The 23,195-nt window shown below is 32.1% G+C and overlaps 1 pseudogene across 1 annotated transcript; it reads left to right on the forward strand.

The window, feature by feature from the left end:
• The first annotated feature begins 12,419 nt into the window (after positions 1-12,419).
• LOC120068951 (pescadillo homolog) lies at positions 12,420-17,805 on the forward strand (annotated as a pseudogene). Its single transcript, XR_016530926.1, has 14 exons — positions 12,420-12,627; positions 12,811-12,878; positions 12,958-13,043; positions 13,184-13,438; positions 13,556-13,681; positions 13,819-13,903; positions 13,989-14,093; positions 14,664-14,757; positions 14,863-15,083; positions 15,834-15,941; positions 16,027-16,145; positions 16,654-16,876; positions 16,949-17,158; positions 17,452-17,805. The product of XR_016530926.1 is annotated as a pescadillo homolog (transcript).
• The last annotated feature ends 5,390 nt before the right edge of the window (positions 17,806-23,195 follow it).

A 23,195-nucleotide genomic window follows, 5' to 3' on the forward strand; every position in this document is an offset into this window, starting at 1 on the left:
GATTTTATCTAATAATATTTTTTTATCTAAAAAAATGCTTGTTTCAATTTAATAATTATGTTTTTTTATTTATAAATTAAAATTGATAAAGAAAAAAATACAAGTACAAAATTTTTTGTGTTAAATGGTGGATGAATTCTCATTTTAGAGAGCTTTGGATGACAATTTCCAAACTTCAAAGGTTATGGTTGTTAGTGAAGATAGGAGGCTCATGGGTTGTCCTAATTTGCCAGAGAAAATCAATTTTGCTAAAAAAAAAAAATGAATGTGCACTTTCATATTGCTGCCAGTTGCATTGTTGCATAAATATGTTCTAGAATCTAGAATGTTGTAGCAATTTGGCTTGAGTTAATTTTTTTTCATAAATACACAAAACTTGAGTTTCTGATCATCTTTCAACTATTTTTGACAAGATTATAAATGTCATCCATCAATTATTGATTTTATTAAGTAAAAGACCAAATATATGAAATTTTATGCCAAAAAAACTTAGGTTTAGGAGTTCAATAATTCTAAAAGATGGGAATTATCGCCCAATATTCTATATGCATGACTTATATAGCACAGAATGTATGATATTAGGAGTGTACATGGGTCAGGTTAGGCCGGGTTGAAAGAATTTTGTGGACCACCCAAAAATTCGGGTTTTAATAATGAATCCTATCAGTTCATTTTTGAACGGTCAACCCAACCCAATCCAAAATTTTTCGGTTTTTTTTTTAAAATTATTTTGACCTGTTTTTTGGTTGCTTCCTTTTCTATTGAACAATTTGATTTTTGCAGGTTAATAAACCTTCATATTTACAAAAGTGAACTAATTCTAAATAAATAATAACAATTAATAAAAATTTAATAATAAAAAAACATGTAATCTACGCGAAATTTTAGCATTTACATTAAAATACAACCACCATAAATTTAATATAAACTTCAAAAGAAACATACTCAAATAATTCAATTCAAATGTTTAAGTTCAAAGTCTTTATTCAAAATATTCAAAGTTTACATTTAAAATCATTCAAAATAGAAACAAAAAGCCCAAGTTTAATAATAATTATTGCTATATTACATAAAATTCCAAGTTTAATAATAATCATTCAAAAGCACCATGAGGCATGACAAATGACTTGAGTGAGTTTTCTTCTTCATCTTTGATCTTTTCACTTATCAATGCCTGGAAAAATTAAAAATACATTAAACCAAGAGGACCATTATTGAACTTGGATAATTATTACTTATAAATGATTATTATTGAACTTGGATAGTTATTACTTATAAATGATTCTTTTGGTTTAATGTATTTGTAATTTTTTCAGACATTGAGAAGTGAAAAGATCAAAGATGAAGAAGAAAACTCCCTCAAGTCATTCGTCATGTCTCATGGTGCTTTTGAATGATTATTATTGAACTTGGAGTTTTATGTAATAGGCCTATAGTTATTATTAAACTTGGACTTTTTATTTCTATTTTGAATGATTTTAAATGTAGACTTTGAATGATTTTAAATGTAGACTTTGAATATTTTGAGTAAAGACTTTGAACTTGAACATTTGAATTGAATTATTTGAGTAAGTTTCTTTTGAAATTTATATTGAATTTATGGTGGTTGTATTTTAATGTAAATGCTAAAATTTCGCATAGATTACATGCTTTTTTATTATAATTTTTTATTAATTGATGCAATTTATTTAAAATTAGTTCACTTTTGTAAATATGAAGGTTTATTAACTCGCAAAAATCAAATTGTTCAATTAAAAATGAAGCAACGAATCAAAAGTAAAAATAGTTATTAAAAAAAAAAAAAATCGGTGACCCTACCCGACTCAACCTGGGAATTTTGGGTGGGTCAATAGGATTCATTATTAACCAACCCGAATTTTGGGTGATCTACAAAATTCTTCCAATCCGGCCCATGTACACCCCTAATATCATACATTCGGTGCTATTTCAGTCATGCATATACAATATTGGACGATAATTCCCATCGTTTAGAATTATTGAACTCCTAAACCTAAGTTAAAATTTCATATATTTGGTTTTTTACATAATAAAATCGAACTTAAAATAGAAAATAATTGATAGATGACATTTATAATCTTAGTGGTAAAAAATAGTTGAAAGATGACATGAAACTCCTTAATTTTTGTGTATTTATGAAAAAAAAAAAATTAACTCAAGCCAAATTGCTACAACATTCTAGATTCTAGAAAAACATATTTCTACAAAGGCACATTCATTTTGGAGCAAAATTGATTCAACCCATGAATACTTCTACAAAAATTGATAGAAAGTGCACATTCATTTTTTAGCAAAATTGAGATTTTCTACAAATGATGGGTGGAAGTCTGTTTTCAGATAATTGATATTTAAATTATAAATTATCAATTTAAAAATTTAGGTAAAGAGACAAATTTTGTGTGACTAGGACAACCACACATGTAGTCAGCCAGTATAGATACATGTTTGTGATGGAACTCGAGACATACGTAGCGGTAAAAAGACCTAATTACACTCTAATTGCTTTTAATTTAAAGGAAAAAACATGCAATTTGAAGTAAAAAAAACAGTAATTAAATTACCTTTGAAGCTCCCGAAAACTTAGTGGGCTTAATGTCTTAATGGAATTATCTTAGTGGGCTTAATGTAAAACCCAACACCTATAATCCACTATTTTAGTGGGCTTAATGTCTCCACTATAAGCCAACACCTAGTCCACTATTTTGTTAGTGGAATTATCCAACAAAAATTTAGATTTTCTCACTAACTATAGTCAAAGGACAAAATAGTCATTTAGTCAAGGTCAAACTTTGACCAAAAAGTCAACCTTTTGACTTTTTATGATTTTTTCCGTGTTGACTCATTTTGACCTCCCAAGCATGAATTTTTATTCATTTTCTTGAAATTCAAATCATATTTGAATATAAGATTGGTCAAAGTTTGACTTTTCAAAGTCAAAAAGTCAATTCTTTGACTTTTTACATCTTTGACCATTTCCATTATTTTCGAGCTTCCGAATATGAACGTATTCATATTATTGATATTTAAATCACATTTAAATATTAAAGTTGTATCTCTAAATTGAAAACCCGACCACTATATCACATATACTTGTCGGTTTCTCTCTCTTCACCTAATTCGAATAATTTGAATTATTCTATTAACTAGTAGGGGAACAATTGGTTTAAGGTCCAACCTATAAATTGAATCCCTCTCGGGCCAAGGAGAAGGTGGGGACCCTTGTTCAAGACCTAGGTTTTATACATTAAGATTAAGTTACCTAGGTCATCAATTAATGAAATAGTCAGTTTTATACCTAAAACGGCATTATAACGTAAAAAGTGACTATTTCATGGTTCAGTCTTATGCAAACTCATTGCATAGGATGCCCCCACTCACATATCTCTATATGAACGATTCATGATCACATCGTTTGTACTAACTACAAAGTGGGTCGTATCCATAGTGTCCCTAGAATAAGGCGCCCAACCTCATTCATATACTATAGACCATTTTGGCTATATATTTGAACTTGATCTACATTTATGTCACTACATAAAGTTCAAACTACATTAAATAGCCTCAGGACCTTAGTTTATTGGATTCAAGATTACAATTTCAATAACAACTTTATCGAATTTTTGTATGAATGGTCAAAACATATGCATACTTTGCCTAATTTTTGTACAAATGGTCAAAACATATGGTGGACAATGAGTCCTCTCATATGTTTTCATATTGGTGAGTGGCATCTTCCTGATAGGGTGATGAGACAATTCGGTTTTCAGCAGGATGTCCCATCGCCTTGTAATACTGAACCCATATTGCATGATATTGACCTAAGGACTGGAGATTGGTTCGAAAAAGTTGCACATTTGGTAGTGCGATGGCACTATCGTGCAAGGTTTATTACAGTAGGGGTTTCTCTTGAAGAGTTTGACTCATATATCACTCCATAATATATTCCTTGGTATAATAATATCACAAGGCGCTACGTCACTCGTCCGGGAGCAACTGTGGGTCATCTGGTAAATGAATATTATCTAATTATTTTTTATTTAAATTTATTTTAAATATTGTCTAATTTTTTTATAATTCACAGAGATCGAACAACCATAGACTCCGTGAGGTTACGAATGATCCGAACCAGGTTCTTGTTATATGTAGTGACAACCAAAGTTATATGGAGGAAATTCATTATATGTACGATATATCTATTGTTCCTCCACCAGCTCCTAGACGTAGAAGACCTTTACGGGAAGAGAATGAGTTTGATGAGGTTGCACATAATGTGGAAGAGTTATCCCCTATGATGCAGACGCAGAGTCAAACTGATTATGCTAGTTCGATGATGCCAGCATTTGGTTCAGGACATTATGACTCAGAGGCTGGTCCTTCATCTTCATACGTGCATGGATATGGTCGGGGTCGTGAAGAGCATAATGAATATTTATATTATGAAGCGCCTGTTGAGGTACCAGAGCAACATCAAGAAGAACCCGAGCAACCTCAAGTTCGAAGTCGACGACGACAACCAGCTCAAAATCGACGACGTCCACCTTATGGGACATTGATTTTTGTAATTATTTTTATATAAATGAGATATTTAATTTTAATTTTTTTATTTTTATGAGATATTATTTTTTTAATTTATTCTTTTTATATATTATGAATAGTAATTATTTTGATATAGAAGCTTTTAAATATCACTGACATAAATAGTAACATCAGATAGTCTAAATCTAAAAAGTTAGGTAAAAAAAAAATTCAATATTCAAATTTACATATTTTAGATATAATTTGGGGAAATAATAAATCAAATCAACACTCAAAACCTTCACATACAAGTCTATAAATAAGACTGTATTATTGATATAAAGAACAGAAATATCACAGTAGTGAGGTCAAGATTTTGATGGTGTTTTTTTTTAAATTATAAATAATAATAAAATCTTTATGATGTCAAGCAACAATAAAAAGGCATAAGAATATGATGAACCAAAAAGATGAAATGGCCCCATCTACGAGCAATAGCAGTTGAATTCTAAAAGATTTATTCAAATGAGTGTGTTTCCAAATGGGTTAGAAAGAATAACATATCAAGCTGGAAACTCCCAAGTTAAAAAGAAAAAAACTGGAAACTCTCGCTCTCTCCAATCTCGCTCTCTCTCAATATCTCACTCTCTTTGCTCTCGCTCTCTCTCAATATCTCGCTCTCTCCGCTCTCGCTCCCTCTCAATATCTCGCTCTCTCAGATTTCGCTCTCTCTCAATATCTCGCTCTCTCCGCTCTCGCTCTCTCTCAATATCTCGCTCTCTCAGATTTCGCTCTCTCCGATCTTGCTTTCTCTCAATATCTCGCTCTCTTTCTTACTCTTCCCTCTTTCGTTCTCTCCCAATACAAAATTATTTTTAACACATCAAATAATTATGAGTGTTATGAGGAAGGTCTCCGGAATGAGGAATATCTCCGGAATGAGGAAGGTCTTTCGTTCTCTCCAAATCAAATAATTATGATGATGGTCTCCAGAATGATAATTAAACAGACTCAATAATAATGTTAGAGCAAGATCGAGGGTTCAAAGTTCGACGTACAAAAAATACGAAAGGGGAAGGTCAAGCGTTCAAAATTCGACCTATTTAAAAAAAAAACAACAATATTTTTACAAATAATTTGAAAACAACAATATTTTCCTAAATAGTTTCTAAAAGGACAATATCCTTTTAATTTTCCTGAAGAAAACCCCCTCATAATTAAAATTTAAAGGAAAACTAACTAAAATAAAATCCCAAATTTAGTGATTCCTCTCTTTTTTTTTAGTAGAAAACCAAGCGTAGTTCGACTCACAGTAGATGTGTTAGCAATCAAAAGAAAAAGAAAAAAAAAAACTCTATTATTTATGTGGTTTTTAAATTAAAAAAAGTTCTTTTAAGGAATTGTTTGATAAATTTTTTATTTTTTTGGTTTTGGTTTTGAAAATTAAGCACAATTCTTCTCTATTTCTTATAATGATTTGTATCTTTCTGAAGTACAATTGAATTCTTAGCGAAATTCTAAAAACAAAAATAAGTGTTTAAAACCTACATTTTTTAGTTTTTAAACTTTGGTTTGGTTTTTAAATCATTGGTAAAAAGTAGATAATAAAGGAAGAAATTTGAAGGTGAAAATAGTGTTTATAAGAAAAATTTTCAAAAACAAAAACAAAAAATGGTTACCAAATGGTGTCTTAAGTCTTTTTTTTTTTTAATATGAATAGATTACCTAATATTAAAAAAAAAAAAACCAAAACACAAAACAAAAAAAAAAAAAAGGAAAAATTTCCCTGATAAAAAAATGTCAAATTATTTACAATAATAGGGGAAAAAACACTGATTGTTTCTATTAGCGTTTATTAGTGATAGCCTTCTATAAGTTTCTATCTGGCCTCTATTAGCCTTTATCAAAGAAGATTAAAATTTTGTATTTTGTGGAAATAATTTTCCTTGTTTTTCTGTTTTTGAAAATCCCTTAATGAGAATTCAGTTAATTACCAAAAATTTCTTTGTAATCCGTTAATTGATGAGTTATGAACTCTTGCCTATGAAGACTTGTTTTTTATTTGCATAGGTTATAAATATAATATGGTAAGTTGGTTATCATATATATTTATAATAATATTAATTATTGGATACTTATTTCTTTTTCTCTAATAACCAATTGAATGGGAGGTTATTGGTAGTTTCATGGTAACTGTAAGATAAAAGGAAAAATGTTTTCCTAAATTTCAAGTGAATAGGATTCACTAAATGATAGCTGAAGAGACTAAACGATCGTAGAGTGACACTACACGATAGTTCACTCAGCTGGCCATTAGTTAAACGATTATGGTGAAGGAACTCTTAACGAAGAGCATCCACGAGTGCATTCGGATCTTTCCGATTTCATTGTGACCAATATACAACAAATACATTCGAACAGATAGTTATGGAAATAAACACTAATTAACGACATGCTTCGAACAATAAAACATAAGGGAAAAAGTTTTCATACTAGTTGAAGACTCTCTTCAAACGTCGAACTCAAAGCAGCGGAAGAACCTCTATGCGAACTCTATCCCCTAGCAAATCAGTCGGCCGCAGCAGCACAATCGTCTACACGAATGGTAGCAACTCGAACAAGCACGAACAAGTAAACAGCGAGGAAGACACCACCAGTTGGAGCTCTTGGTATTCTCTGAGTGAGAATCCAAAGTGTGGTCTTTGGTGAATTTGGTAAAGTTAGGAGAAAGGACAGATCGCGTAGACGATAAGCAAGTAGGAGAGAAAGAGCTATCCTATAGAGTCTGACACGGCCGAATCACCATTTAAATTCTTCAAAGTCATCACAGAGGACACAGAATCAGACACGGCCGAATCACCATTTTCAAACTTTAAAATAATTTAATTTTTATTGTGTATATATACCGTTTATGTGTGATTGATGATCGATCTTTATACATGAGTTGTTTTGAGTTAATTGAGAAGCTAGTTAGTGTTTGTTTTTTTTTTTTTTTTTTTTTTTTTTTTGTAATTAGTTGTTTACTAGTTTCATTTATTTTATAGATGGACAGCAGTAGCGGTAATGCAAGTAGAACCGGTAATAATGAAATGCTTCATCCTCCTCCCCCTCCTAATGTTAGTGAAACTCCTAAAAATATACCTCCCCTACCTCCCAAGTCCAATCGAAAGAGACCTAATAAAACAACTTCGTCTCTGTGGGATCATTTCACAAAAATGGAAGCGAGTGCTAATGATGGAGTTAGGTACAAGTGTAACTATTGTGGTGAAGATTACGCATGTGTAGTAATACTTGTGGAACTAGTACTTTATGGAAGCACTTAAGAAATCAATGTAAAAAGTACTCATATAAAGAAGAAGAAAAAAGACAATCCACCCTAACTCTCGTACCTTCAAATGATGGAAAAGGAGTCAATGCTAGTAATTTTGTGACGACATTGTTTAGCCAACAAGTATGTAGACTAGCATATGCTAAGATGATAATTGTGAATGAGTTGTCGTTCAAATTTGTTGAGACAGAGGGTTTTAGACGTTTTTGTAGTGTTTCGTGTCCTAAGTTTGATGTTCCATCGAGAGTCATAATCGCTAGAGATGTACATCAACTTTATCTTGAGGAGAAAAAAAAAGTTGAAATAATTTCTTAAAAACTCTCAAAGAGTTTGTCTTACTACTGACACATGGACTTCACTACAAAATGTTAACTATATAGTCATCACTGCACATTAAACCAATTTGTTGAATTTTAAAGTATGTATTTAAACCAATTTTCATTTTATTCATTGGTTACCATAACTGAATGCGGTTGCTCCCACTAACGCACGATTGAGGAGAATAATTCGGCCAATTATCTCATAATTAACCAATTTAATAATAAATGAATATAATCATATTATATTCTTACCCTATAGTTTGATATCACATATCTACTATAGTAATTTCTCCTCCACTTGATATAAATCAATATTTATATCTAATTTCCTCCAAAATAATTTATCTCATACATTTAGCCAATTATATCATAATTAACCAGTTCAATTATATCATATATAATCGAACTCCCTCTTGTCAATTTGAATATTTCAAACTGACCCAAACACTAGTTCTTGACTTTATCCAAGCTACATAGGGGACCTAATGGACCTGTGGCTTGAAGCTCCAACGATATGTGAATAGCTAACTAAACTCTTTAGCCACGAAATCCACCATCCATTAATTGCCAGGCATTCCACTAAAGGCCAACAGTTGAACTCTTCTTACCACAAATATATTTATGTGTCCATTGGATATAATCAATCATGAGTACGCCCTTCATAGATGCTCGTAAGTACAGCTAGGCCAATTTACCGTTTTGACTTTGTAGTTACATCTCACTTCTTAAGTACCACTAAATCCTCTAATAAACAATATAACATAGTCCAACTATGTGTGAACACCTCTCGGGCCAAGAGAATTCGTTCAAGTCCTGGAATCAGCCTTTAAGAAAGCTATCTATCTACTTGCCCCATCCTCGGGGAAGGAGTGAATTCCATCTTGTGTAGCTGAGTTCCCAGCTCCCAAATCAGACGAATCCCCAAAATGGTAGGTTTGAATTAGCGACCTGGCCACTCGCACCCATACAAATCAAAGTATCGCCCTCAATGGCAGGAGTTCCCAACTCACTCAGGATTGAGGTCATGTTACCTATGGTCATCCTAGTGAAGTGAAGTCTATGTCATGAACGGTGTTATCTAACGAGATGTTTACACTTCATGGTTAGGTCTTATACAAACTCTTTGTATAGGATGCCCCCGCTCGCATGTCCCCTATACGAATGATCAGGATCAGACCATCTTGATAAGTTACAACACTTATGACCATTCTACAAAGGGGCCGCATCCGTAGCATTACCACGATAAGGTTTCCCTCCTATATCCATATACTACAGACCATTTTGGTTATATTCACTTGTATGTCACCACATACATGCTTAAGTTACATGCAGATAACCAGGGATTTTATATTTATTGGTTTGTGGTAAAGCAAATAAAACGTACAACTGAGCAAAATCAAGATGTGAAGTAAATATCATATATTATACAACACAAGCGTTCATACAAACTGTTTACAAACTACAAAACACGAGACTTTAAGGCATCAACCCCAACAATCTCCCACTTGTCCTAAAGCGAAGTGGGGTGTACATAAAACTAGTACAAAAAAAAAATAATAATAAACTAGGGCATAAAAGCCCAATACAAGAAAATCACCCACTTGCCCTAGTCTAGCCGCGGGTGATCTTGTAGACCCATGCTTTAATTTTACCCTCAAACACTGTAGCCGTGAGAGCCTTCGTAAATGGGTTAGCAACATTGTGCTCCGAAGCGATTTTCGTGACAATTAAGTCCCCTCGATGCACTATCTCGGGGATCAGATGATACTTCCGCTCTATGTGTTTGTCGCGCCTATGACTCCTAGGCTCCTTGGAGTTTGCCACTACCCCACTATTATCATAATAAAGGGTAATGGGCCTCGACATATCTGGAACAGCTTCCAGTTCTATCAAGAACTTCTTGAGCCAGATGGCCTCCTTAGCAGCTTTGCAAGCCGCTACGTACTTCGCCCTCATAGTGGAGTCGGCGATGCACCCCTGCTTAGTGCTTCGCCACACTACAGCTCCCCCATTAAGAGTAAAGACTGACCCTGATGTAGACTTGCGAGAGTCCTTATCAGTCTGAAAGTCAGAATCTATGTATCTAATAAGGATCAAATCCCTAGATCCATACACGAGCATGTAGTCCCTCGTTCTCCGAAGATACTTTAGGATGTTTTTCACCATGGTCCAGTGACCCTAGCCTGGGTTAGACTTACCTACCGACTATGCCCACAATGTAGCAGATGTCTGGACGAGTACAGAGCATCGCGTACATCAAACTACCAATGGCAGACGCATATGGGACTCATTTCATCTCCTCAACCTCTTGAGGCGTCTTAGGACACATGTCTTTAGACAAAGTGACTCCATACATGAACAACAGTAGGCCCCTCTTGGAGTCCTGCATCGAGTACTTGAGTAACATCTTGTCAATGTACGATGCCTGAGACAATACTAGCACTTTGTTCTTACGATCTCGAAAGATCTGTATACCTAGAACAAACTGAGCCTCTCCCAAATCTTTAATTTGGAATTGAGTTGCTAGCCAGTTCTTAACTGCAGTCAGTAGACCTACATCATTCCCAATGAGTAGTATATCGTCTATGTATAACACTATGAAGACTACTGAAGCATTGATGATCTTCTCATCAACATTTTGGTCAAAGCCATACGACTTGATCTCAGTATCAAACCGTATGTCCAAGATCTAGACGTTTATGTCAGCCCGTAAATGGACCGATTCAGCTTGCAAACCTTTTGATCTTGATCTTGGGCTATGAATCTCTCAGGTTGCACCATATAAGTGGTCTCCTCAAGATTGCCATTTAGAAAGGTTGTCTTGACGTCCATTGCTAAATCTCATAATTATAATAAGCTGCAATGGATAAGAGGATGCAGATCAACTTTAACATGGCAATAGTCGAGAAAGTCTCCTCATAGTCGACTCCCTCTACTTGGGTATAACTTTTTGCCATAAGTCGAGCCTTGAAGGTTTGTACCTTCCCATCAGCACCCCGTTTGCGCTTGTAGATCCATTTACAACCTATAGGTCTTACCCCATCAGACTGATCTACAAGATCTCATACTGAGTTGAAGTACATCGACTCCATCTGAGATCCATGGCTTTGACCCATTCATCTCGGTCTACATCCTTCATTGCCTTCGGATAAGACAATGGGTCCTCAACGTCGCCATCTACTACTATAGCAAGGATTTTCGTGAAACCCAGATAGCGAATGGGCGAGTTCGCAACCCTCCCATTACGTCGAGGTTCCCTCAACTCTTGAGGTGGAACTAACCTACTAGATGAACTCCCATCAACAACTCTTGCTGATGTAGCAGGCTCTTCAACAACTCTTGTTGAAGTTTCAGTAGTTTCATTGGAAAGCTCACACAACATGACTTTACTTTGTGGACTGTGCTCCCTTATATGATCCTCCTCCACGAAAGTAGTGTTCGTTGAAACAAACACCCTATTTTTCATTGGATCATAAAAATAACCCCTTTGTGTACTTTTGAGGTAGCCTACAAAGAGGCATAACCTCGACCGTGATTCCAACTTCTTAGGATTAGCCTCAAGCACATGTGTAGGGAAACCTCAAATGCAGAAGTGACGTAAATTAGCTTTACACCCGTTCCACAACTCCAGAGTTGTTCTTGCAACACTCTTGGAGGGAAGACAGTTGAGTATATATACCGTAGTTTCCACTTCGAAACCCCAAAATGAGTCCGGTAAGGAAGCGTAACTCATCATCGAATGAACCATGTCCAACAAGGTTCTATTTCTCCTCTCCGTTACACCATTTTGCTGAGGTGTACCCGACGTTGAGAGTTGAAAAATGATTTAAATATAAATTATTCAACAATCTAGGAAATAGGAAATAATCTAGAAATGTTTCATATTAATGTGTAAATTTTTTAAAAATAAAATCCAGATAATTAAGAATTTAGATGATGAAAATATCATTTTTTTAATATATATATATATATTTATTTAGCCAAATGAATATACCATCGGTAAATATAGGAGGCGAGGGGCACAAAAAGAAAAATTAGACGAAATTATAATTAAGAAACAAATCAGTTTAGCAAAATTTCAAATTTTCATTTTGTTTAGATATTTATCCAAATGGAGGTGTTGCAATTTAGTTTATATTTCCTTTTTTCTACTCACAAAATAAAATAAAATAAAATAATTAAAAAAATAAATTATCACGTGAAAATTTCACAAGTTTTTACTTTATTAAATAAACTTGGTACTTAGGTACCGGCCGAGCGAACCCAGCCGGAAAAAAGCAGGCGCCAGAACCCAACAAACTGACGGATCACGACGGCAATAACCCCTGAACCTGCAGCACACAGAGAGCCGACGCCGGAAACCACAACGAGAGGGCACGAAAATCACGAAGGACCGGACGGCCGGCGAGATAAACCTGCCGCACGATCACGTCAAAACCACGAGCGGTCTACGATTTTTCTTTAGTTGTCCTTTTCTACGTATTTGTTAACTATATATATTTGTTTGAAAAATTGATTTGGTTGGCTAAGTTAATCACATTTTGTTTTAGATAATTAAGATATTGTGGGTTCAGCCACTTGGGCTTCCCTCCTCGTGAATGTAAATATATTTCATATTTGTGTTCATAGATAGAATTTCAATCTTTTCTGCAACGATGGTGAATAAAGTTACGAAGAAGAAGCATTACAGGCCTCCGGTAAGTTGGATTGCATAATCACTGTTATTAATTAAGGATTGTTGAACTGTTCTTTATTCTCTTTCTATCGGTTTATTAGGGGAAGAAGAAGGAGGGTAATGCAGCCAAATATGTTACCAGGTCACAGGCCCTAAAGCACCTCCAACTTAGTTTGCCACTTTTTAGGTATTTGCTTTTAAACCCTAATATCATATCATAGATTGCTATTTGTATTTTAGGGTGATTTTGGTGAACATGGTTTTCTTTTATATAAATATGTGTCTCAACGTTATATTGAAAATGAGCACTTTTTGTTATTATCACAGGAAGCTATGCATTTTTAAGGGAATTTTTCCTCGAGAGCCAAAGAAGAAAGTTAAAGGAAATCATCACACTTATTACCATGTCAAGGATGTTGCTTTTCTTCATCATGAACCACTCTTGGAGAAATTTAGACAGATTAGAGCATATGATAGGAAGATACACAAAGCTGATGCAAAGAAGACTAAGGAGCGTGCAAACTTTCTAAAACATCATAGGCCTACAGATGAATTAGAAAGAATGCGAATATTAAAGGAGAGGTTCGTGCAACTCTTGTTTTGTTTTGTGGTCCTAATGCAAGAACTATATGTTCTGTTTTTTTTTTTTTCCCATAATGAATTCTTTTCAATTGTTGAATGTTATGTTCGGCTTTCTAGGTACCCAAAATTCATGGATGCACTTAGAGATTTGGATGATTGCCTCTCAATGGTGCACCTTTTTGCGGTATTACCCCCTCAAGAGAGGGTAATGGTTGAGGCAACGCGTATTCGTAATTGTCGGAGGTTGGTCTTTACTTGTCACAATAAATTTTTATGAACTATAACACCATGTTGTCAACTTGTCTCGTATTATTGGCATGGTAATAAAAATGACAACTTCAATAACTCATCATATATATTCTTTTTGTATCTTTTGCTAGGTTGAGTTGCGAATGGCAAGCATTTATTTCTCGAACTCATAAATTACGAAAAGTTTTTATATCCGTGAAAGGAATTTATTATCAGGTATATTGTGATTTATATGGTATCTAGTACCATGTAAAGCATTTTATGTTCCTAAGATATTTTCTTAATTTTGTTGTTTGTAAAGGCTGAGGTAGAAGGCCAAAAGATTACATGGCTTGCTCCTCATTCATTTCGTCAGGTGATTGATGATGACTTAACTGTTATTCTTAACTTCGTGGACTCTTATGAGGTAATATTTTGAGTCTGTTTTCTTTTCAGCTATTCTGTAGTAAGTTTCAAATTTTTTTTCATTGGTTGTTTTTCTAGTGGAATGAATGGAGAGAAACTTTTGGACAATTCATTGACACCTCTTCTCAACCCCTCCCTCTTTAGCTCTAACAAACTTACTACCTATTACTAATATGTCCCTTCTTATAACCATTCTAATGTTCTACTATATATCTGTAATTAGAGCTCCCACGGTTTCTCTTAGAGCACGTGAAAAGGGCCTGAGATAACAAAAAAGTGTGATACAAGTAGTTGAATTTTTTAGAAAAGCAATATTCTTGAATGCATAGCATGGATACAACCGTCAATAGTCCTAACCTTGGAGACTCCTGTTCCACTCTAGCCGATTGTCTACATGATAGATAAAATCTTGAGTGTTTTATTTGTTTAGGACTCTTAATTGTTCGATTCTAATATGGGGAAGGGGAAAAAACTGCACTTCTCATGTACCATGTTAATGTTTATCTATTTGATATGCTCAGCCCTTTGTTTTGAATTTGACTAGTTATACTTGTAATTATTATGGGTGCAGAAACTTCTAGACTCCGTGAACAATCACTTATATAAATCGATTAATTTGAAGTATCCACCGATTTTGGACCCTCATTTGGAGGCTTTGGCCGCAGGTGATTTTAACGTTTAGTTGAAAGACTATTATTGCTCTAATTCTAATCAGCTTAGATTTTTCTGTCTTCATTGTTTCCTCATTTTCTATTATTTCAAATCTGCAGATCTTTATGCTTTGTATAAATACTTCGATGTCAACACTAGATCTTCCCAGTTAGATCCTAAAGCTTCTGATTCTTTAAGTTCGAGTGAAATAGAAGAGCCAGTTGCATTGATGCATCTTGTTGGAGATGCAACTTGTAAATATGATGGGGAGGATGAGGATGATGATACTAAAGAGTGCAAGAAACTTTTTAAGAATATGAAGTTCTTTTTAAGCCGTGAGGTAAGCTTATGTTTCATCTTATAAATCTGGTGTTTATGTTCTGTGCATTGTTACTAAAAATAGAGATACTATTTTGAGATGGAATTCTATAGGAAGACTGTAGCAGTAAATTTAGAATTCAATATAAGATAAATTCCAAAATGTTAAAATGAGAAACTTTTTTGAAAAGAAATCATATATGTAAGCATGTGTGATTGTGTTAGGACACCACCTAACAAGAGTACTCAAGAACACAAAAAACACTAAAGATAGAAATATATACTACAATATCAATGGAGAAACTACAATATATCATAAGAACATAAGAACAAGTACACAAGGTAACCACTAGCCTTTCAAGAGGGCTAGACTCTCTCTAAATTCCCAAAGAAAATCCCACAATATTCTTCACATTCCTTCTCTCAACCCACTACCTCCATTTATACTAAAAGTCCTAACAAATTTACTATCTAATTACTAATATGTCCATTCTAATAACCATCATAATATTTACTAATAATCCTACTATTTCCATAACTAGGGGTCTTACAGCTTGTTCAAAAAAAAAAAAAAACCCAACAATTTGTAGGAACAATATTGGAAATTGATTTTTGTATGAGTTTTTTCACATAGGAGAACTTGTCATCTTTTTGATTAGTTGTTTTATGTCTCTACTACCATGGGCATGGATACTAGATATTACTTGTCTTAATGATCCTCCATTCTTTCTTTTGAAATCATACTTTGATCTGTCTTTTTGTGTTGGAATAGGTTTTTAGAGAATCACTGCTTTTCATCATTCCTGCTTTTGGTGGCACTGTTTCTTGGGAAGGAGATGAGACACCATTTAAGGAATCCGATGAAACCATTACTCATCAGGTTTTCAACGTGACTTATGTTTTTTTTATAGTACATGGCCTCCTACAACGTCTTTACATCTCTTCCTGATCCTTTTTAAATGCAGATTGTTGACAAGTCAACTACTTACAAGTTCCTCTCTAGAGACTATGTTCAGCCACAATGGGTTTTTGATTGTGTTAATACATGAATCATCTTGCCAACCGATGTTTATTTGGTGGGAAGGTACTTCCATATTTTAAAATCTGGAGTATTCTACATTATCCAAATTTTCTTTTCAGGAATGTATTCAGATTTCCGATGCTCTTTCAATATAAAGTAGTTTTATGTATCATAAGTTAAAAAAAACAATCCTCAGAAGGAAAAAGAACCTCCTATTTTGCTGTATTTAGGTTGTCATTTGTTGTTTCTCTAAGTATAATATATGTATATGTATATGTATATGTATATGTGTGTGTACATTATTAAAATTTTCTATAAATACAGAACTCAATTTTTTTCAAGTTGTACCATCTTAATATTTTCGAATTTAAAAGATTATTTAAAAACCTATTCTTAAAAATTAGTGCATTTTCCTTACTTTTGATTTGCGTCCTAAACCGAGTGGTTTCTTAAATCCATATATCCACTACTTTTCTCTACGTTAGCTCATACTTCATAATAATAGAAATAATATATATTTGGTTTTAACTCTTATTATTTATACCTCCAAATTAACGTATCAATTTGCTAGGAATCCTCCTCCGCACTTATCACCTTTTGTTGACAATGAGGCAGAAGGATACATTCCCGATTACGCCAAGACCCTTAACCATATGAAGGTTTCTGCCAAAATTGAAGACTTGCCATTGCCAGGACTAGGGATAGAAGAATTGGATGATCCTCAGAATTTATTTATTGGTTGAGGGTGTCATGATCGAACTGTGGCTACCATAGCTACTAAGAAGAAACAAAAGGTATACTTTTGATTAATATTACAGACTGAAAATGGAGGCGAGTCCAACCGTAGTGTATTATTCCTAATGCAGATGATGGCTCTTGACAAACAGTATCATGACGAATTAAAATTGGAGCTTCAAGGAGCACAATATCCTTTAGCTATTTCAAAAGTTGATAAGCAGTTGTCCGACGAGGATTATTTCGACCTCCCTGATTATCAACAAATTGCTGAAGATAATGCTAACTTGTCAATGGTTCTGATGCCAAGAAAGAAGAGAGGCCTTTATAAAGCTATGAAGGTAGTTTACTTGTTTTGTTGTGTTCTGTTTCTGATACTGCTTGAACCACAATTCTTTCGTTTTTTGTCCTTACAAATTCAAGTTTCTATATTTAAACTTCTTTTGGCATTTACTCTTATTAAACCTTGCCTTGAGATGAAACTAACTAAGAATCTCATACTTGCTGCCAGTAATGGTTTAAAAACTTGCATTCTTATTTTTGGTAATATGTTTTTGAATTCTTCTTTTGTTTTGTTTTTTTTAGTTCATTTTGTATTCTATTGTTATGAGTTAGAAATTTCTCTTCTTACCAGATTTGTCAAAGAAGGAACAAGGATCGTAATAAACTTCTAGAGGATAGGAAGAGTAAGCTTGAAGAATCTCACAAATCGTAGTAAGCAAAGAGCACATCACCAATTTTGTTCTTAATTATTTGCAATCTTATTTTCGGATGGCCAATAAGCTTATTTTGCTCCAAGCATATGAGTCGTTTTCTTTGGTTTTTGGTTTTTTTAAAATAAAAACCATATATGTTTGGTAGCTATTTCTAGTTTTCAATTATTAGTTAATTATTCATCATTATTATTATTCTGTAAAATGAATAGCAAATTATTATTATTATATTATTTCATTTAATTTAATATATGTAGGGGTCAAAATTCACTCAAGTTTTTTATCATTGTATGAGACAAATGTTCACATATATATATTTTTTCAAAGAGGTCCTTTTAAATATAAAAAATATTTAAAAAATATTTACACTTAAAAAGTTTTAAAGGTACAAAACATTTTTGAAACTTTTTACTATAAAGTGTAAATATTTTTGGAATTTTTCTATTTATAAGAATTTCTCTTTTCCAAATCCACTTTTGTTTTTTAATTTTTAATTTATAATTTAATCTTCAAACTAAATTTGTTGAATTTTAATGTATTTAAACTATTTATATTTAGTCTGATATAAATTATTACTTACATGAGAAAACTAAAATTCATTATTTTTAGTTGAAGATGATTAAAATAATTTGTAATTTTAAGATCAAAATAACATGGTATATTTTAAAAAATTAAAATAACATTAAAATATTAAAATATCAAAGAAAAGATGGGGAAGAAAAACTCCTTATAATTAAAATTTAAAGGAAAAGTAACTAAAATAAAATCCCAAATTTAGTAATTCCTCTCATTTTTTTAGTAGAAAAACAAGTGTTGTTCGACTCACACGTAGATGCGTTAGCGATCAAAAGCAAAAGAAAAAAAAAAAAGAAAAAAACTCTATTATCTTATGTGGTTCTTAAATTAAAAAAAAAAAATCTTTTAAGGCCTTGTTTGATAATTTTTTTATTTTTGGTTTTTGATTTTTAAAATTAAGCACACTTCTCTATTTTTTATAATGATTTGCATCTTTTTTAAATACAATTGAATTCTTAACAAAATGCTAAAAACAAAAATAAATTTTTAAAACCCACATTTTTTAGTTTTTAAAATTTGGTTTGGTTTTTAAATCATTGATAAAAAGTAGATAATAAAGAAAGAAATTTGGAGGTGGATATAGTGTCTAAGCAAAATTTTCAAAAACAGAAACAAAAAAAACAAATGGTTATCAAATGGAGTCTTAAGTCTTTAAAAAAAAAAATGAATAGATTACCTAATATTTAAAAAAAAAAAAAGAAAATTTTCAACAAAAGAAAAATGTCAAACTATTTACAAAAATAAGGGAAAAAACACTGATTGATTTTTATTAGCGTTTATTGGTGACCTTCTATTAGTTTCTTTCACTACCGATATACACGGATAGATTTCTATCCGACCTCTATTAGCCTTTATAAAAAAATATTAAATTTATTTTGTGTAAATAATTTCCCTTGTTTTTTTGTTTTTGAAAATTCCTTAATGGGAATTCAGTTAATTATCAAAAATGTCTTTGTAAATCCATTAATTGAATGAGATTTATACATCCGACAATGATCATATGTAACTTAATCCTAACTCTTCCTATGAAGACTTGTTTTTTGATTTGCATGGGTGAAAGTGTGCCTGTAAAGACTTGTGGGAACATCTTAAGGATCGACTTACGTGTAGTGCAACTATAGTTAATGAATGGATGTTAATTAAATTGAAGAGTTTAATTAATTATCTTGTATCATTACAAAGGATCAAGATAGTGAGTGAATAATTTGAAGTGTTCAAATTATTAAGTGAAAAATATATTTATTGTATTACATACTATTAATATAAGTTATATATTCATATACATTATTACTATTATATTGTTAATTGTAAATGAGATTCATATTAAAAATATATAATATATGAGAATTATTTTGAATATGGTACAAATAAATTAGGAATTTAATATATGAATAAGATTTATATTAAAAATGCATAAAGGTGTGATTATTAATAATATGTTCAAATATGATCTAAATATTTAAATCATTTTAATATGAGAGTTATATTCATTTATTTGAGGAATGATCCTAATAATATTTTAATATGAGATGTTAAAATAAATAATATAATTAATTAGGTTTTAACCTAATTGGGTTCTACAATTGGAAGGAAAAATGATTTTTAATTTTTTTTTTTTTAAAAAAGAAAACACCGTTCCTCTTATATCTACTTTGAGAATGGAGAAAATGTTTGGGAAATTGTCAGAAATAGTACTTCAAAATTAGCACAATTTTTAAAAACTCATTCAACTAGTTTTTTTTTTTGTTATATATCGGACAAGATTGACCACCGAAATTTAAAAAACTAACCTTTTTTAACTTATTGATTATTTTTAGACCTTCTTGGTACATCTCGGTACTGAGATTTTAGTAATTTTTTCAAATATTATGTAATCTTCCCAAATCTTATACCATAGCTTATATATTTTCAAGTTTTCTACAAATTTAGTTATCTTTACCAAATATTATATCAAATATTTATGTAACTTTTCAAATCTATAGCCCAATTATTTTTTCCACAATTATATGAATTTCCAAATTCCAAATGATTTTCAAGTGATTGACTTGTGATTTTTAAAATTTGAGAAAGATCAATAAATTTTGCCAAAAAGAAAAATTAAGATATGAGATATATATAGAATTGTTGTTAATCTGCCCATGATTAATACCGAGATTTTACCTATTACATTTTTTTTTTTTGCAAAATTTAATCTTTTCCAAAATTTAAAAATCAAAATGCAATCACTTGAAATCCATTTAGATAATTGGCAAATTCATTTGAAAGTTTGGAAATTTATATAATTGTATAGACAAAAATTGGGGTAAAGATTTGTAAAATTACATAATCATTCGATATAATATTTGGTAAAGATAACTTAACTAGGAGAAAATTTGAAAATATATAAGATTTTGTATAAGATTTGGGAAGATTACATAATGTTTAGAAAACTTAGTAAAATTATGTAATATATCTGAGATGTACCGAAAAGGCCCAAAACAATCGCAAGTTAGAAAAAGTTAATTTTTTTTTTATCCAAAATTGATGGTCGATCTTGCCCAAAATGGACCGAGAAAAACCAGTTTAACGAGTTTTCAAAAAACGTGCTAGTTTTAAAAAGTGAAAACTCGAGAGTGCTATTTCTGATATCTTTTTTTGAAAGGTTTTTCAATTTCCCTACAATCTCTCTCCTTCGAAAATTCCAATTTTCCCAAGAGGCTCCCACAAGCCGATATTTGCCAAGAGTCATAGTGAGAAAGATCTCGTGAGGTAGATTGAAGATATGGAAAGGAGGAGAACGGTGCTGTAGAGAGTTTGATCAAAAGGTATGTTTTCTCTTGCTTAATAGTTCTTTGAATTATATTTGTGTTTGATTCTTTTTGAGTGATAACCTAAATGATCTATAGTAGATGGATAAGGTTGGGTACCTTATCTTGGTGATATTATGGATACGACTCACTTTGTAGAAGTTACAAATATTGTAAAGTGCCACAAATGATCCGATTGTGATCATTCAAGTGGAGACATGTGAGCGAGGGTATCCTATACAAAGAGTTTGAATAAGATCAGACCACAAAATTATTAGTCTCATTATATAACACCATTAATAATAGAGACTTACATTTTACTAGGATGACCATAGGTGACATGACCAGAATACTTAGTGAATTGTGAACTCCTGCCTATGAAGGTAATCCTTTGATTTGCATGGATAAGAGTGGCCAGATTGCAGACTCAATATGCCTACCATTTTTGGGATTCTTCTGAATGATGAGCTGGGAACACAACTACATAAGACGAAATTCATTCCTTCCCTAATATCGGGATAAGTAAATAAATTGCTTTCTTAAGGGTTGATTTCGGGGCTTGAACAATGTGGCCACACCCTCTCTTGGTCCGAGAGGGATTTGGTTATAGTTGAACTATGACTTATTGTTCATTAGAGGGATCAATGGTACTTAAGGAGTTAGATATAACTACAGGGATAAAACGGAAATTTTGACCTAGCTGTATCTAGGAACAATTTGTGAAGAGGCATCGAATTGTTGACTGGTTATATCCAATGGACACAAAAATCTGTCTGTAGTGCGAAGAGTACAACTGTCAGTCTTTAGTGGAGTGACCGACAATTAATGGATGTTGGTTAATTTAATTAATTATTCAAGTATTATTTAAACTTCAATCTACAGGTCTATAAGACCCCTTCTGTAGCTCAATACGGATTATTGAGAATTAATTTGAATTGTTCAAATTAATTAAGGGAATTAATTATACATGATATAATTAATATAATGTATTTGATACATTATAATATAAAGTTCATTTGAGAGAAAATAAATATATGAATATGATTCAAATATTAATTAAATGGATGAGATTCATATAATTACATTTAGTATAAATGTGATTTATATTAAATACTATGCACGCATGAAAGAAATAAAAACTATAGGTTATATTGTATCTAATACAATATAAAAACTATAAGTTATGTGCTATATACGGTATAACATATGGTTTAATATATATATTATATGATAAATTAGTTATCATATAAATCTATATTAAATTTTATTATATTTATTTAAAATTAAAATTTGAATCTCTTATTCGTACATGATAGTGGGCAGTTTTATGGTGTGGTCTTCATCTTCTTCAAAGATGTATAGAAGATCAATGTTTTTTTTTTTTTTTTTTGTGCGTTCTCTCATTATTTAAGAGAATCCACATAAAAGATTTTTCCTCTTTTTAATTCCTTTCCCTCTTCCAAAATTTATAGAGCACACACCTTCTACTTATTCTCAAACCCTAATAGAGATTAGGGGAGGTTCTCTTTTGGTAGCTTCCTCGTTGGAGTTCTTCAAGGGTAGGATTATTTTCTAACCTTAATTTCATTTTCTCAAGATTATTTTCTAACCTTAATTTCATTTTCTCTTCTAAAAACATGGTGTATTTTTTTTTTTTTTTTTTTTGTATAATGCATAATTTTATTTTCTATAAATTGGGATCCCGTGAAAAACAAAAATTGGGAAAGATCACACTTCCACATGGGACCTTCATCGATTGTTTCAGTTAGGACACTTAGAAATTGACTAGGTACGATTCCTTGCGGTGAATGTGTAAAAGCTAGTACCCTAGTTAAATTGATGCAAGTCTAGGGCTGTAAAAGAGTTGTAGGAAAAACTAAAAAAATTTGAAGGGGAAAAAGAAAGTGAAATCCAGTGGTGCAATAATCTTTTCTGACTTGGGTTGGGCAGACTTCGACATCATTCTTTCCACCTTCCTTTTAATTAAGGAAAGTTTGTTCTTTGGCCAAAAAAAACACACACATATGAACCACCAACTATAAACCTAACAAGTGTATCTAACGTCTCAATATCCCATTCCATATCAGCCATGGCACAAACTGATTAAATATATTTACATCTCACCCTTTGAGCCATGTGAAGCACATAATCACAAGCTGTCGCACATACGGTATTCCATTAACCAAAATACTGTACAACCAAATTCCAAAGTGAGCACTTTTCTAAAGCAAGGAAACAATTACAAGAGCCATAGAAATACAAAGCATGAATATTAAAGTGAACACTTTTCTAAAGCATGAATA

This window comes from Benincasa hispida, chromosome 7, assembly GCF_027475165.1.
Source record: "Benincasa hispida cultivar pf3 chromosome 7, pf3_genome.v1.1, whole genome shotgun sequence".
NCBI lineage: Eukaryota > Viridiplantae > Streptophyta > Magnoliopsida > Cucurbitales > Cucurbitaceae > Benincasa > Benincasa hispida.